This window comes from Phyllobates terribilis, unplaced genomic scaffold (genome assembly GCF_046119375.1).
Source record: "Phyllobates terribilis strain yellow unplaced genomic scaffold, ASM4611937v1 Scaffold_5__5_contigs__length_657084704, whole genome shotgun sequence".
NCBI lineage: Eukaryota > Metazoa > Chordata > Amphibia > Anura > Dendrobatidae > Phyllobates > Phyllobates terribilis.
The window spans coordinates 465373543-465388709 of NW_027362765.1; the positions used below are offsets into that span (position 1 = coordinate 465373543).

At 41.5% G+C, this 15167-nt stretch overlaps 1 protein-coding gene across 1 annotated transcript in view; it reads right to left on the reverse strand.

Annotated features, from left to right (window-relative positions):
* The window catches only part of ARID5B (AT-rich interaction domain 5B), a 383355-nt gene that overhangs the window by 211913 nt on the left and 156275 nt on the right, over positions 1-15167 (reverse strand). The gene's annotated exons all lie outside the window — the stretch shown is intronic.

The window sequence follows — 15167 nt, forward strand, 5'->3', positions numbered from 1 at the left end:
TATCTAACTTTTTCTGTGAAATATTCTCTAGAAATGTATCAATTAATTGTTGACCCTTATAATAGGTTTAATGATCCACCATCTCAGCACTCCAGGTGGGAACCCAAGAGGACACACCAGATTTTAGAGGGATTTCTGTGACCAAACATTTATTAATTTGTTCCTGTTCCAAAACTTCCAGTTATATTAAAAAGTTTTAAATGTCAGCTTCTAAACCTATAATAGACTTTGAGGACCACAATCCCAAATCATGTAAAAATAATAATAAACAAAATAAACAGGAACGGAAGTCTATATATACGCTGATTATTAATCGTGGTTTTATTACATTTTTTGTTAGACTCGATTTGGCTAAAGTAATTGCATTTAAGAAAATAAAAATCAACTATAACCTAAAGCGTATTGCTAAGGTCATAAAGCAATTATCTACCTCTAGAGACTTGCCACAGTCCACAGATATTTCATAGTCCAAGGTACAAAAGTCATACGTGTTAATTAGAAACCAATATTATTTTACATAATAAAATAAGCCAACTACATTTTTCATTTATTAGTTTTTTTGTTTTATTTAGGGTCATCATAAATCAGAAAATAGTCCTGTCTGGCAGCAGTGCATACTGTATATGACTAACAAGTGTAACTACTTGTTAGGCCTGGATTTATTGTGCCAAACCTTCAGTCATGTGTAGGTTGGAGTCCAGATTACCAGGAAATTTTGCGTCCTACGATAAGAGTGCAATCCATCAGGTCTAAATGTTTACACGGCACTGAGGAACCTTGATGTTTGGCTAATGGCACAGATCCAAGCTAAAAGATTCTCGTCAACATCTCGTCTTAAAAGTTAAAAAGTCCCCTTTAAAATGAAGTTCTGCTGCCAGTATCGAAAGAACATTCACTCATGTGATACAATTTCATATGTTTAGCAGAATCACCAAAGAACAAAAAGTTGCTTTGTTTACACAACACAAACTTTAGAATGAATCGAAATCACAAACCTTAGAGAATAACATCAAAATAAAGTATAAAGCATCAAAAAACTATTGAGGACTATCTAGATCAGATCGTGTACCTAAGAAGTTAGGCTGGCCGCACGGGCGCAGCTGTCGGCCAAATGTTTGATCGTTGTCTGGTAAGAGTATTTTATCTGACCTCTCCATAAACATGAATGTTCATCTAAGAATGCATGTGGTTTTCAATAGTGAGCTTTTTTTCAATGTCTGCAATAAGAGTACAAACAGGAGGCCCCCACTCAAAATTATCAGCATCTACCTATTACCATCTATGCATGGGCATCTGAAAAGCAGCCATGTCTTTGTAGGGTAAATGACATTTGCCACACCACTTGTAATACATATCAATATAAATAAATTCATGTAAACTAATTTACCATCTATAATAATCCCAAATCTGGCACCTTGGCAACCTCTTTCTCATGGCCACAAACTCCAACACATAACATGCACATTGCCTCTTCAGAGAGGAAGAAGACTAGAGCTCTATAGCGCCACCTATTGGAAGCAGCGATCCTACAAGTCATCATCGACCTTTTAACGAGCCTTGTAATATGACTTAGGATAAAAGCCAAATCAGAATCTCAATTTGCAGACATGGTGTTTTTCGGGGTGTTGCCCCTCGTCAGTGCAAGGTATGAGATCTGATTTGGCTGGGTGAGAGGCTCTGGACTGAGGTCTAAGGGGTAACGTTTCTGGCCTTTGGATAAGGAGGCTTATTCACCGTGCAATGTTCCTCTGGTCAAATCAGATCTCATACTTTGCACTGACGAGGGGCAATATCCCGAAACACGGTGTCTGCAAATTGAGATTCTGATTTGGCTTTTATCCTAAGTCATATTGCAAGGCTCGTTAAAGGCTCAATAGTGACTTGTTGAATCGCTTCTTCAAACAGATGGTGCAACAGAGTTCTAGTCCTCTTCCTCTCTGAAGAGGCAATTTTCATATTTAATTTCCCAGAGGAGCATTGCGCACCTTGTCTCCCATACACAGCACACACCAACATGCAAGATTTCTGCTGGTCTGTTTCTATGTAGCATCTACTATATAATTGTCTTATCCCGTCTGTCTGTCTGTCTTTCTGTCTGTCTGTCCTGGAAATCCCGCGTCGCTCAATCAGCGCCGCGGGATTTCTGAAAAAATATGGCGGCCGTTAGCGGCTCATCTGGCGGATGGAGGTCAGCGGCGATGCAGCCGGGAGATGAGCGGCGCTAGCAGCACAACTACCCCGACCGGCGCCGCTGACCTCTATGCGGCTAACGTCGGAAGATCAGCGGCTTGGCCCGCTGATCTCCCGACAGCAAGTGTGAACGGAGGACCGGGGAGCGGCGCCACCGGTTGGGATGCTTCTGCTGCGATCAGCCGCTCATCTCCCGGCTTCTCGCAGCAGAAGGAGCCACACAGGCAGCGCCGCTCCCCGGTCCTCGCTAATACGGAGCCGCACAAGCAGCGCCGCTCCCGGTCCCACACTAATACGACGCTGATTGGTCGCGGTGGCCGGCCGCGACCAATCAGCAAGATGGGCGGCAAATTTAAACGCCGCTCTGCTGATTGGTAGCGGCCGGCCACCGCGACTAATCAGCGAGATGGCCGGCAAATTTAAACGCCGCTCTGCTGATTGGTCGCGGTGGCCGGCCGCGACCAATGAGCGAGATGGGCGGCAAATTTAAACGCCGCTCTGCTGATTAATCGCGGCCGGCCACAGCGACCAATCAGCGAGATGGGCGGCAAATTTAAACGCCGCTCTGCTGATTGGTCGCGGCCGGCTACCGCGACCAATCAGCGATATCGGCGGCAAATTTAAACGCCGCTCTGCTGATTGGTCGCGGTCGCCGGCCGCGACCAATCAGCGATATAGGCTGCAAATTTAAACGCCGCTCTGCTGATTGGTCGCAGTGGGCGACCGCGACCAATCAGCGAGATTGGCGCAAAATTTAAACACCGCTGTGCTGATTGGTCGCGGCTGCCAGCTGCGACCAATCAGCGAGACTGGTGCCAAACTTAAACAACGCTCTGCTGATTGGTCGCGGCCGCCGGCGACCGCTACCAATCAGCGATTTTGGTGCCAAATTTAAACACCGCTCTGCTGATTGGTCGATTTTAAATTTAAACAAGCTCTCTGGTCCTCACTAACACAGTTCGCTGATTGGTCGCAGCCGCCACCCGTGACCAATCACCGATATTGCCGCCAAATTTAAACACCGTTTTGCTGATTAGTCGCGGTTACCGGCCGCGACCAATCAGCGATTTTGGCGCCAAATTTAAACAACGTTCTGCTGATTGTGCCCGGTCGGCCGCATACATATTCTAGAATACCTGATGCATTAGAATCGGGCCACCATCTAGTATGTTTAGAAGCAGCAACAACATGGGGGTCATATATACAGTAGTACTGAGCAGTGCAGCTGTGAATTCAGTGCTGGAGCATGATAAACACTTACTAGAAAGCTGCAGCAGAATGGGTCTGTATGTATCCATTTCTTTCTTTTTTTTCCTCCCTCCCTATGTGCCTCCCTAATAATTCTAGCAGGCAACTGATATCAAACACCTCATTGTGCTGGCAGTCTGTCTTGTTTTTACAGAAACAGATTTTATAAGTTTCTCAAAAAGTTAATATAAAGGGACAAGACTTGGCTCATAAGCAAACTATATATATATTAAAACAAAACCAAACAAATGAGCCGGAGCATAAGTTGGTATACATGGAACGTATAGGAGCATGTTCACACTGTGGCCATTTAACAGACAAAACTTAAGTTAGAAACAAAATGAGCATCTACCCTGTAGTAAGTAAGTAAGTAACAGTACATATAAATAACATAGGGTACTTAGTAAACACTGCTTTGATCAAAAAAGTGTAAAAGCCATCCATCACGACAAGGTGTACCCCAATTGAGACGGTCCTATCCATAAGTACCCTACGCTGTTTATATGTACTCAGTGTCGGACTGGGGTGCCAAGGGCCCACCAGTAACCATCTCCAGGGCCCCACTTTTCAGCTACATGCTAATGTGACATTATCCTCAATCACAAATTTATATAACAATGAACTGGGTAGATTGTGAAATGAATAAGATGCCATTTTTATCTGAACACATTGATCCAGTATATTGTGGCAAGTACTGCTCATATAAGACAGGGTGGTGGCCCACTCCTTCACAGGGGCCCACCGGAGGATTCTCCTGTTCTCCAGTGGCCAGTCCATAATGTACTATTACGCTTTTTACTTACTTAGAGCAGGGTATATGCTTATTTTGTTTCTATCTTAGGTTTAATCTATATACAGTACAGACCAAAAGTTTGGACACACCTTCTTATTTAAAGATTTTTCTGTATTTTCATGACTTTGAAAATTGTACATTCACACTGAAGGCATCAAAACTATGAATTAACACATGTGGAATTATATACTTAACAAAAAAGTGTGAAACAACTGAAAATATGTATTCTATTCTAGGTTCTTCAAAGTAGCCACCTTTTGCTTTGATGACTGCTTTGCACACTCTTGGCATTCTCTTGATGAGCTTCAAGAGGTAGTCACCGGAAATGGTTTTCACTTCACAGGTGTGCCCTGTCAGGTTTAATAAGTGGGATTTCTTACCTTATAAATGGGGTTGGGACCATCAGTTGTGTTGTGCAGAAGTCTGGTGGATACACAGCTGATAGTCCTACTGAACAGACTGTTAGAATTTGTATTATGGCAAGAAAAAAGCAGCTAAGTAAAGAAAAACGAGTGGCCATCATTACTTTAAGAAATGAAGGTCAGTCAGTCTGAAAAATTGGGCAAACTTTGAAAGTGTCCCCAAATGCAGTTGCAAAAACCATCAAGCGCTACAAAGAAACTGGCTCACATGAGGACCGCCCCAGGAAAGGAAGACCAAGAGTCACCTCTGCTTCTGAGGATAAGTTTATTCGAGTCACCAGCCTCAGAAATCGCAGGTTAACAGCAGCTCAGATTAGAGACCAGGTCAATGCCACACAGAGTTCTAGTAGCAGACACATCTCTTCAACAACTGTTAAGAGGAGACTTTGTGCAGCAGGCCTTCATGGTAAAATAGCTGCTAGGAAACCGCTGCTAAGGATAGGCAACAAGTAGAAGAGACTTGTTTGGGTTAAAAAACACAAGGAATGGACATTAGACATGTGGAAATCTGTGCTTTGGTCTGATGAGTCCAAATTTGAGATCTTTGGTTCCAACCACCGTGTCTTTGTGCGACGCACAAAAGGTGAACGGATGGACTCTACATGCCTGGTTCCCACCGTGAAGCATGGAGGAGGAGGTGTGATGGTGTGGGGGTGCTTTGCTGGTGACACTGTTGGGAATTTATTCAAAATTGAAGGCATACTGAACCAGCATGGCTACCACAGCATCTTGCAGCGGCATGCTATTCCATCCGGTTTGCGTTTAGTTGGACCATCATATATTTTTCAACAGGACAATGACCCCAAACACACCTCCAGGCTGTGTAAGGGCTATTTGACCAAGAAGGAGAGTGATGGGGTGCTGCGCCAGATGACCTGGCCTCCACAGTCACCAGACCTGAACCCAATCGAGATGGTTTGGGGTGAGCTGGACCACAGAGTGAAGGCAAAAGGACCAACAAGTGCTAAGCATCTCTGGGAACTCCTTCAAGATTGTTGGAAGACCATTTCCGGTGACTACCTATTGAAGCTCATCAAGAGAATGCCAAGAGTGTGTAAAGCAGTCATCAAAGCAAAAGGTGGCTACTTTGAAGAACCTAGAATATAAGACATATTTTCAGTTGTTTCACACTTTTTTGTTAAGTATATAATTCCACATGTGTTAATTCATAGTTTTGATTCCTTCAGTGTGAATGTACAATTTTCATAGTCATGAAAATACAGAAAAATCTTTAAATGAGAAGGTGTGTCCAAACTTTTGGTCTGTAGTGTATATTACAAAGTTGCACAAATAAATTTTCTTGTACTATTGATAAATGTAAAGTTTATAGAAGTGACAGGGACCCTTTAATATGTTGCATTTTGAAATACTGCCTCGCATAATTGTGTGAATGTTATAATTCAGCCACATTTAAGATTACATTACATACCTGCATGACTGGCAACTCCATAATAATATTTTTATCCAAATATCTAATAATAAGATAAAGTATTCCCAGAAAACTTCAGCAAAGTTGTGGGATGAAATACAGACCACATATAGAAAGCTGAAAGCTGGGACCACCATAAATAGTGCTTTTATTCTGTAGATCATGCTTGAAGAAATGTGGCCATGGTCCACACAATTACATTTGGAAAATGCTCTGCGAGTGGAATAAAGTGGAAGCCACGAGCTCAGACAGAATGAGATAAATGGTGGAGATATGTGGACGTTTGCATTGAGCAAAGTGAAACATTACAGAAAAAAGCGTAACAGACCCCAAAACCTTGATAACAATCAATATAATTATGACATTCTATCATCCTAAAAAGTACGAAAACTAAATATTGCACAAGGAAGTGTTTTTTACGCAGAGAGGAAAACCGTTTTGCAGTAGGGAAGTGAAATTTCCTTTCCGTGATCGGGTTTGATGAAGAGACACAATTTCAACATAAAAACTACCAATCTCTTGCGTGCAGTTTGTCTATGGCTGCATTTGGTACCTAATGATAAGAAGCCTCAAATGATGGTCAGCAGATATGCATTATGTTGTCAGTGTCGAAAAAAACCTTTACAATGGAAAACTGACAGCTGATGAGCAACTGAATGAAGGTAGAAAGCGACATAGAAAACATAGAGCGTCGACATCAGGCGGTCTACACTCCTAGCAACAATATTCACCGGGGAATGCACCACAGATTACACCTTTGCTTTGTAACTTACAAAATGCTAAGCTAGAAAAATATATTCTTATATATATCAGTAAAACCACAATTCCACCCAAATACCATGATTGCTGCTCAGTTTCCTTTAATTTGCATAGAAAGTTGCATTCGCTGTCATGGCCGTCATGACAATACACATGTATGCTGGATTCAGTTGAGTGTACATGTGTAGATGAAAGAGTGTACATGAGTGTACATGAAAGAGTAGAATAAGTGGCAGCTGAAACACTTATTACATTGAATTATCTACAGGGAGAAGACAAGAGGATTAGGCATATTGAACCTCAATCTGCCCGATCGCTCTTTTCCATGACGCTATCTTTAGGGAAGGAGGAATGAAAAACTCTGATACATTTTAGCTGGTCATGCTGAAATTGGAAAGGTTTAGCAAACAATATAATGTGCATTGCAACCTATTAACACCAAGTTACCCACCAACATAAATACATGCAGAGACACATTAAAGAAGCACTCCACCCTGGAATTGAAAAGTGATCTTACATTTCTCATGGTGCCCTCTATTGGCCTCCCTATCTCTTTCAATCCACTTCTTCTTAAAGTGGGTGTCTGGCTTATGTAATTTGCATGCATGTGGTCATGTGCCATCTAGACGTGTGTGACCTTGCTCTAAGCAGGTGTATTGAGCAAGGCAAGACAAGTCTAGTCGGAATGTGGCCGGGAATATGCAAATCGCCCACTCTCGGCACCAAAGTATCAGAGCAGACCGCAGTGAGCTTTATGTGAGGATTTACAAGTTTGCAGTCACAGAAAGTAAAGGCCGGACCACCCCTCAATGCAATGGCATGAGGAGCACAGTAGTAAATCTGAATCATGTCTATGCATTTTTCCTGTGTTGTAGAGGTGTGGTTCAGTCACCTCTGCAGTGGCCATCTCAACGGGAATGCCGGTTTCAGAGAAGGAGGCAGCGGGATGCAAATGGAGGACGACAGGTAGGGTGACTATACAGAATAAATCAGTTGGAGGAAGGAGGGTTCCTTTAACTTTATTCATATTTGAACATTTTGTTACTTCTTTAATCTATTATGCAAATAGCACCTACCTTCTAAATGATGAAATGTATTGTTTATAAATATAAAGCAAAACAGTTTAAGCAGAAAAGGAACATTTAGTTCTACAAACCAAGTGATTCAGTGCAAAATATCAACCGCTGTAACAAACGTTAACTCTGCTTTCCCAGCCAGTGATGTATTTGTCTGGAACAATTGAACAAACACAGTAACTTACATTACCTAGATAAGGGCTTTCATCGGCATCACTAAGTGATCGGACTATATACATACACTCAGGGTAAGTATGGAGGCTTTTAACAGTTCCAAATATTCAACAACAAAGACTAAACCACTGCAGAACTCGGTAGACTTGGACAATACAAAAGAATGATCTACGGCTTGACAGTTGTGCCACCGTGTAATATTATTTCACAATTTTATATTAAGAATCGTTTCCCAGAAATTGATGGGCTACAAAGTGAACAAAGGCAGAAGTACAGTATATTACATTTCACAAAACTGGAGAGAACTACGTCTAGTTGCAGCGCCTGAGGCGCATGGAGAGAGGACAATCACAAGGTCAGCAAATAAGCGATCACCGAGAGTCATCTTGCAGAATATCTGCTCGAGTAGGGCAATCTCAAAAGGGTTATACACACATCTGTCACATAGATTATTTGATAATTGAACCTTTCCCTGTTTTATGGTTAAAGTGCAGTTCCGGTCACCTATGAATATTCCGATGATTCCCATAGGGTGCAATATTGTAGACGTTATTGCTGGTGTCGTAAATAAACTCTATCTAGCAAATTAAGTCACTGGCTGAATGAGCATCAGGCAATAACCACTTTTCTGATTCAGAAGTTGCCATATCCGTTCACCATTCTTCATGGCAAGCTATATAAATGCATTGTTCAGCAGGGGGGCAACCGTTAGCACAGAAGGAAATGACTTTTAGGGAAGAGAATTTTAAATCTGTGATTTAAGAAGGAAGAATTGGAGGAAAACTGAGATTGCTAAAAAGAAAACTCAGTAAATCTTTTTTTCTTATTCTAATTTATTTAAACTATAAATGTAAAAATATAACTTAAATTGCTAAATAGAAAGCTAGAACGGTAAAATTATTGTCATGTTACTCTTCCAATGTCATTTTATCAATATGTTAGGGTCAATTGCAAATAAAACGTTTTACTATGAGATGTTGAGAAGTTAAAAAATTACAATAAATACAACTGCACGTCCTGTTGTCACAATTTCAAAAGTGGCAGAAATAACTTAAAGGGAACCTGTCACGTGAAAGAACGCTATTAACCTGCAGATATGGGGTTAATCTGTAGGTTAATAGCGTTCTGAACCAGCCCGGCACCGGCACTTGGAGCCCAGATGCCGGGAGGAAATTAACTTTATTCCCCCCGACAGCATTCGGGTTGCAGTCACGGTGGCAGCGCTGATTCGGTCACCACTCAGTGTATAGAGAGTGGTGGCTGTGACCATGCCCCCAGCACTGACTGACAGCCGTCCCTACTGCTGAGCTGCTGTCAGTCAGTGTCGGGGGCGTGGTTAGTGGTTTTTCACATGACAGGTTCCCTTTATTAGAAAAATGCTAATATCTCCCTAAAGGGTAACCGTGCGTTCATGTAACTTTTCAGAATAAGCAGTCCTGTGTGTACATGGGGAGTAACATTATTTCTGCATTTTCACCAGTTTCCCCTCTCATCCTCCATTTTAAGTTTGTATTCTACTGGGAGCTGAAGGGAGGAGATGAGCTACAGTAATTTATCCCTAAACCGCACAGGACAGAGGGGAATACCCGTTTTTCATTCCTGTTCTTCATTTACTTTTTAGTTCACATAGACATGCCGCAGCGACATGGAGGCCATTATACAGCAGAGCTGAGCTGTCTTGACCTAAATCAAGCTCTGATATGAGGTAAAACACTTGTTACAGAGCTCTGAACCATTTTGTTTGTCTGCCTCTTTCTGTTCCCTTCCCTGCTGCTCACTCCTCCTCTCCCATTCTCTCCCATAGAGGATAATGAGCTGTTACATGACACCAGCAGTCTGTCTCCTCTCTGAACGGGACGGACTTTAGCTGATATTTTACAGTGGATGACAAGTTCAGGATGCATGGGGGAGGGGAAGAAGTATCTGATAAATGGGGAAGGAAGCGGATTTCTCTGACAAGATACATTACAAAGTTTCTTATAATCGCCTCTACTAGTGATTTATGCAAAGTCTCTTGAAAGTACAGTTCCTTTTTAAGGGTTCATTGCCATCTAAGTGTATGAATTACGAATATATCTATAGTCAACTCCAGAAAAATAAACATCATTTCCCAAACATCAATTAGTTTCCTATATATCGAATTTCTTAGGTTTCTGGATGGAAATGTAATGTTTATTACTGGAGATGAGCAAATCAATTTGATGCTAATCAAATTTGTTTCACATTGTTAGGAATTGGGTGGATGCCGCAAATTCGAACAATTTGAGATTCGTTTGTTCAAATCTTCTGAAATGGTCACTCCTATTTTACACATTGCATAAGAAGATTGAATCAGCCAGGGAAGAAGAAACTGTACCGATAGTGTGTGACAGCACAGCAGTGAAGAAAAGTTACCATCCGTTTATTCATATCCATATATGCTGAGGTCACGTTGACATTACTAAAACTGTGTGCTAAAAAAAACAGTTGCAGAAATGCCATGCACATCTTTTCTAGGCAACTGGAGGCTTTGAACTACTTGTAATTTGCGGCAAATGGATTCACCATGAATCATATTATGGGGGAAATTTGGCAACAGAGGAGAATTTGAGTTTCATGAGTCGCTCATCTCTACTTATTACAGGACTATAGAAAAAAAGGAAAACTGAAAAGTTGTTTTGCCTTATTTTTGTTTTGTGTATGAATTTATCAGTCTTCATAGAGTTAAATTCCAACGGCTACCTCATTATCGTCTCTGCTCTTTGCAAAGCATTTACAAAATGCTTAAATTCTTCTGATCTCTTTACAAATCCTTTGGATAAATATCAGTCTTTTAATAATACAGGCATTGCTTGTTCCATTCTGTTGCAGCTAAGGTTAATCTGTCATCACTTTATACATATGAAAGCGACTGGCTGGATACTTATACAACCTGTTTTTTAAAACAAAGAGCCATGATATTTTATAGGGGTGACGGGGAAACTAGGCAAGTATACACTCTTTCTGAAATCGCAGACTTGTTAATAACAAACCTTAGCAACCTTTGAAAGAAAAAAAATGCATGAACAAGAAGTTGCCTGATTGATAATATAAAACCTTTATCTTTCTGTTAATCTGAGGTTATGATATCCAGTAAACAGAAAAAAGTCCTGTTAACCATCGCATTACACTGATGCAACATCTATCCCAATCATTCGAGTTGCAACCTAATGAACCTGCCCTAGGGCTACATTTACCATAGACATAGTGTAAAAAATATTTAAAAAATGATTTACTTTCAATAGGGTACATGCGTATTTTGTTTTTTCTTGGGCTTTGTCTATGAAATAGTCACAGTGTGAACGTGCTCTTACACACTGCACGTATACCAAGTTATGCTCCGGCTCATAATTTGGTTTTATTGTCGTTTTTTGTACTTTGTACAAACAGGAACGTGCCTCCCCCTTTCTGAGCTAGGCATTTTATCTATATAGCTTCCCATGGACAGGTATCTGAACAATCGGGCCCCGGTCCTACGCTGTCCTTAAGGCCCCGTCACACTTAGCGATGCTGCAACAATCCCGACAACGATACGACCTGTCAGGGATCGTTGCTGCGTCGCTATGTGGTCGCTGGTGAGCTGTCAAACAGGCAGGCTCACCAACGATCAGGGGAGCAGCGACATCGTGGAAAGAATCTTTCCACGATGTCCTGCTCCGGTTACCAGCCTGCTGAAGCAGGAGCAGGCTGGTAACCATGATAAACATCGGGTTACTAGGGGCACACGCGCTCCTAGTAACCCGTTGTTTATCATGGTTACCACTCTGCTACGGTGAGCGGGAGGTTACCGCTCACTTTAGCAGGCTCGTAACCATGATAAACAACGGGTTATTAGGTGCGCGTGTGCCCCTAGTAACCCGATGTTTATCATGATTACCAGCCTGATCGCTGCCCCCGCTGGTCACACACAGCGATGTGTGCTGACCAGCGGGAGGGCAACGACCAAAAAATGGTCCAGGACACTTTGCAGCGATCAGCGACCTCACAGCAGGGGCCTGATCGCTGCAAAGTGTCACACATAGCGACATCACTGGTGAGGTCGCTGTTGCGTCACCAAAATCGTGACACAGCAGCGATCGCGCTAGCGATCTCGCTATGTGAGACGGGGGCTTTATTCACATTGAGGTCGTTTGACACAAGCTAAAGTTTTAATACTAGAGACAAGATAGGACTATCCTGATTGGGTACAACTTGTCGTGGTAGGATGGCTTTTATGCTCTTTTTGATCAAAATGTGTTAACTAAGTACGCTATTTTATTTACATGTACTAATCCTATTTACTATAGGGTATATGTTCATTTTTTTTTTTCTTGGGTTTTGTCTGTGAAATAGCCACAGTGTGAACGTTCTCTTACATATTGCACATATACCCACTTATGCTCTGGCTCATTTCTTTGGTTTTGCATAGACATAGTGGGCCTAATAAAGGTAATATTTACAGAAATAGTATATTATAGATATGTTCAAAGTTAAATTATGGGTATTTATGTGTTAGTCATTTACAGTGTTGTGGATGCAAGAGGAGGCCACAGAAGGAGGAATAAGGATATAAGGAATGAGGGGAAGGCAGAAAATGTTATTAGTCATACATGACTTTAAGTCGGGTCTATTGGAGTTGTAAACCTGCCATACACATAAGATCAGTTTCATACATCAGAGTTAGAGAGTGTAATTTCCAAACCGGCTGTGGTTCTCCAGACCTGAACTCAACAACCTCACTTATTCCTATGAGGTTGTCGAGTTTGGTTCAGGAGTCCAGGGGCTGTTTCGGAAATTCTGGTCTATACACAGGCAATGACTCTTGGACATGTCAAGGCAGCCTTAACAATATATTGACTGGGTAACCCTCAATATATTAACTGGTGTATGTATCCTTCCTGGCTTTCCTCTACCCAATGTCAGGAAATAATGATTTGGTAGCTGAATTACATCTTACCAATCCTTTTGTCCTTGAGGGAACTGAACGTGGTTACATTTGGTCCGTGACACCAGAACCACCATACCTATGTGGGGCCATTATTCTGTATGGAGGACTATGTGGGGCCCATTATTCTGTATGAAGGACTGTGTGGGGCCCATTATTCTGTATGGAGGACTATGTGGGGATCATTATTCTGTAAGGAGGCCTATGTGGGGCAGATTATTCTGTATGGAGGACTATGTGGGGCCCATTATTCTGTATGGAGGACTATGTGGGGATCATTATTCTGTATCGAGCACTATGTGGGGATCATTATTCTGTATGGAGGACTATGTGGGGCTCATTATTCTGAATGGAGGACTATGTGGGGCCATTATTCTGTATGGAGGACTATTTGGGGCCATTATTCTGTATGGAGGACTATGTGGAGCCCATTATTCTGTGTGGAGGACTTTGTGGGGTCTATTATTCGGTATGGAGGACTATGTGGAGCCCATTATTCTGTATGGAGGACTATGTGGGGCCCATTATTCTATATGGAGGACTATGTGGGGCCCATTATTCTATGGAGGACGATGTGGGGCCCATTATTCAGTATGGAGGACTATGTGGGACCATTATTCTGTATGGAGGACTATGTGGGAATCACTATTCTGTATGGAGGACTATGTGGGGACCATTATTCTGAATGGAGGACTATGTGGGGCCCATTATTCTGTATGGAGGACTATGTGGAGATCACTATTCTGTATGGAGGACTATATGGGGATTATTTTTCTGTATGGAGGACTACGTGGGGCACATTATACTGTATGGAGGACTACATGTGGCCCATTATTCTGTATGGAGGACTATGTCGGGCCCATTATTCTGTATGGAGGACTATGAGGGTTCATTATTCTGTATGGAGGACTATGTGGGGCCATTATTCTGTACGGAGGACTATGTGGGGCCCATTATTCTGACTGGAGGACTGTGTGGGGTCCATTATACTGTATACTGGTTGGCCAGCGACTTTGTCCAAGTTTTTCATTTTGGCCCTCTGCGTGTTTGAGTTTGACATCCCTGGTATAAGTGGAGTGGGGAGAGATAGCTATTGGCCCGTTGGGGTATCGAATGAGTATGGCCAGGCTAAAATACCAAACAGACAATCTGTGGCTCAGAATATGTAAATTTGGTACTGGCCCAGGCTTAATAGTACCGATTGCCATTTTTTTTTCAATTTGTTGAAATTATCTATAACAGCCGATTATAATGTAATGTAAACCAGATGTGAAGCAATAATATATTAGAACGTGTGTTTATATTCTGAGTGATCCCATCTACAGGCTTTCGATGTGAAATATTCTTAAACACAAAGGACAAAAAACAGCTACAAAAGACAATTATTGTGAGTGGGTGTTGAGAAACAGAATGAGAAGCAAATGTGGTTTTCGAAACAGTCATTTTGTGAAGGGGATTATTCATGCTTAAAGTATGCAGAAACAGTCATTCTAACTAATGTACCAGTAAATAAAAAGGAAGACGTATATTTGCATTTCATGGCTTCAGACAGAAATTGCACAATACTATAAACAATATTTTTGCCATTAACAGCAATATCTTTGTACCGGCCAGTGGACTGAGATTTCTTTACCAGTAAATGCTATAATTTATGGGAAGTGCCTGGGAGTGGAGTAGCAACATACACAAATGGGGGGACAAAATGTAATTATAAATTAAAAAAACAATTTCCCAACTAAAATAATAAAAAAATATTTATTTTTACCAAATACTAAATAATAGCACTTTCTAATATACTTTGAGATTTTTATAAATGCAAAGATTGCTGGATTTCAGTCAACTGGTCCCAAAAGTGTCAGTCAGATGAGGTTCACTTATTTGAAAATCCTTTTCAGAATGTCTGTGCTTCTGAAAGCTTCCTGCCTAATACTGAAATAAGCATTATACAGTCAGGCTCCAGCTTAATTTGAATATTAGACGGCCATTTTGAAATGGATTTTCAAAATAAGTACGCCAACCTCATCAGGTCTAAGAGCTAATTTGCCCTAATTTCCACAAATTTGATATCCTATATGGATATTCACTGGTTCCAATCATGGATGATTTGTGTGTGAAGTGCACATGCTTTTTGGCT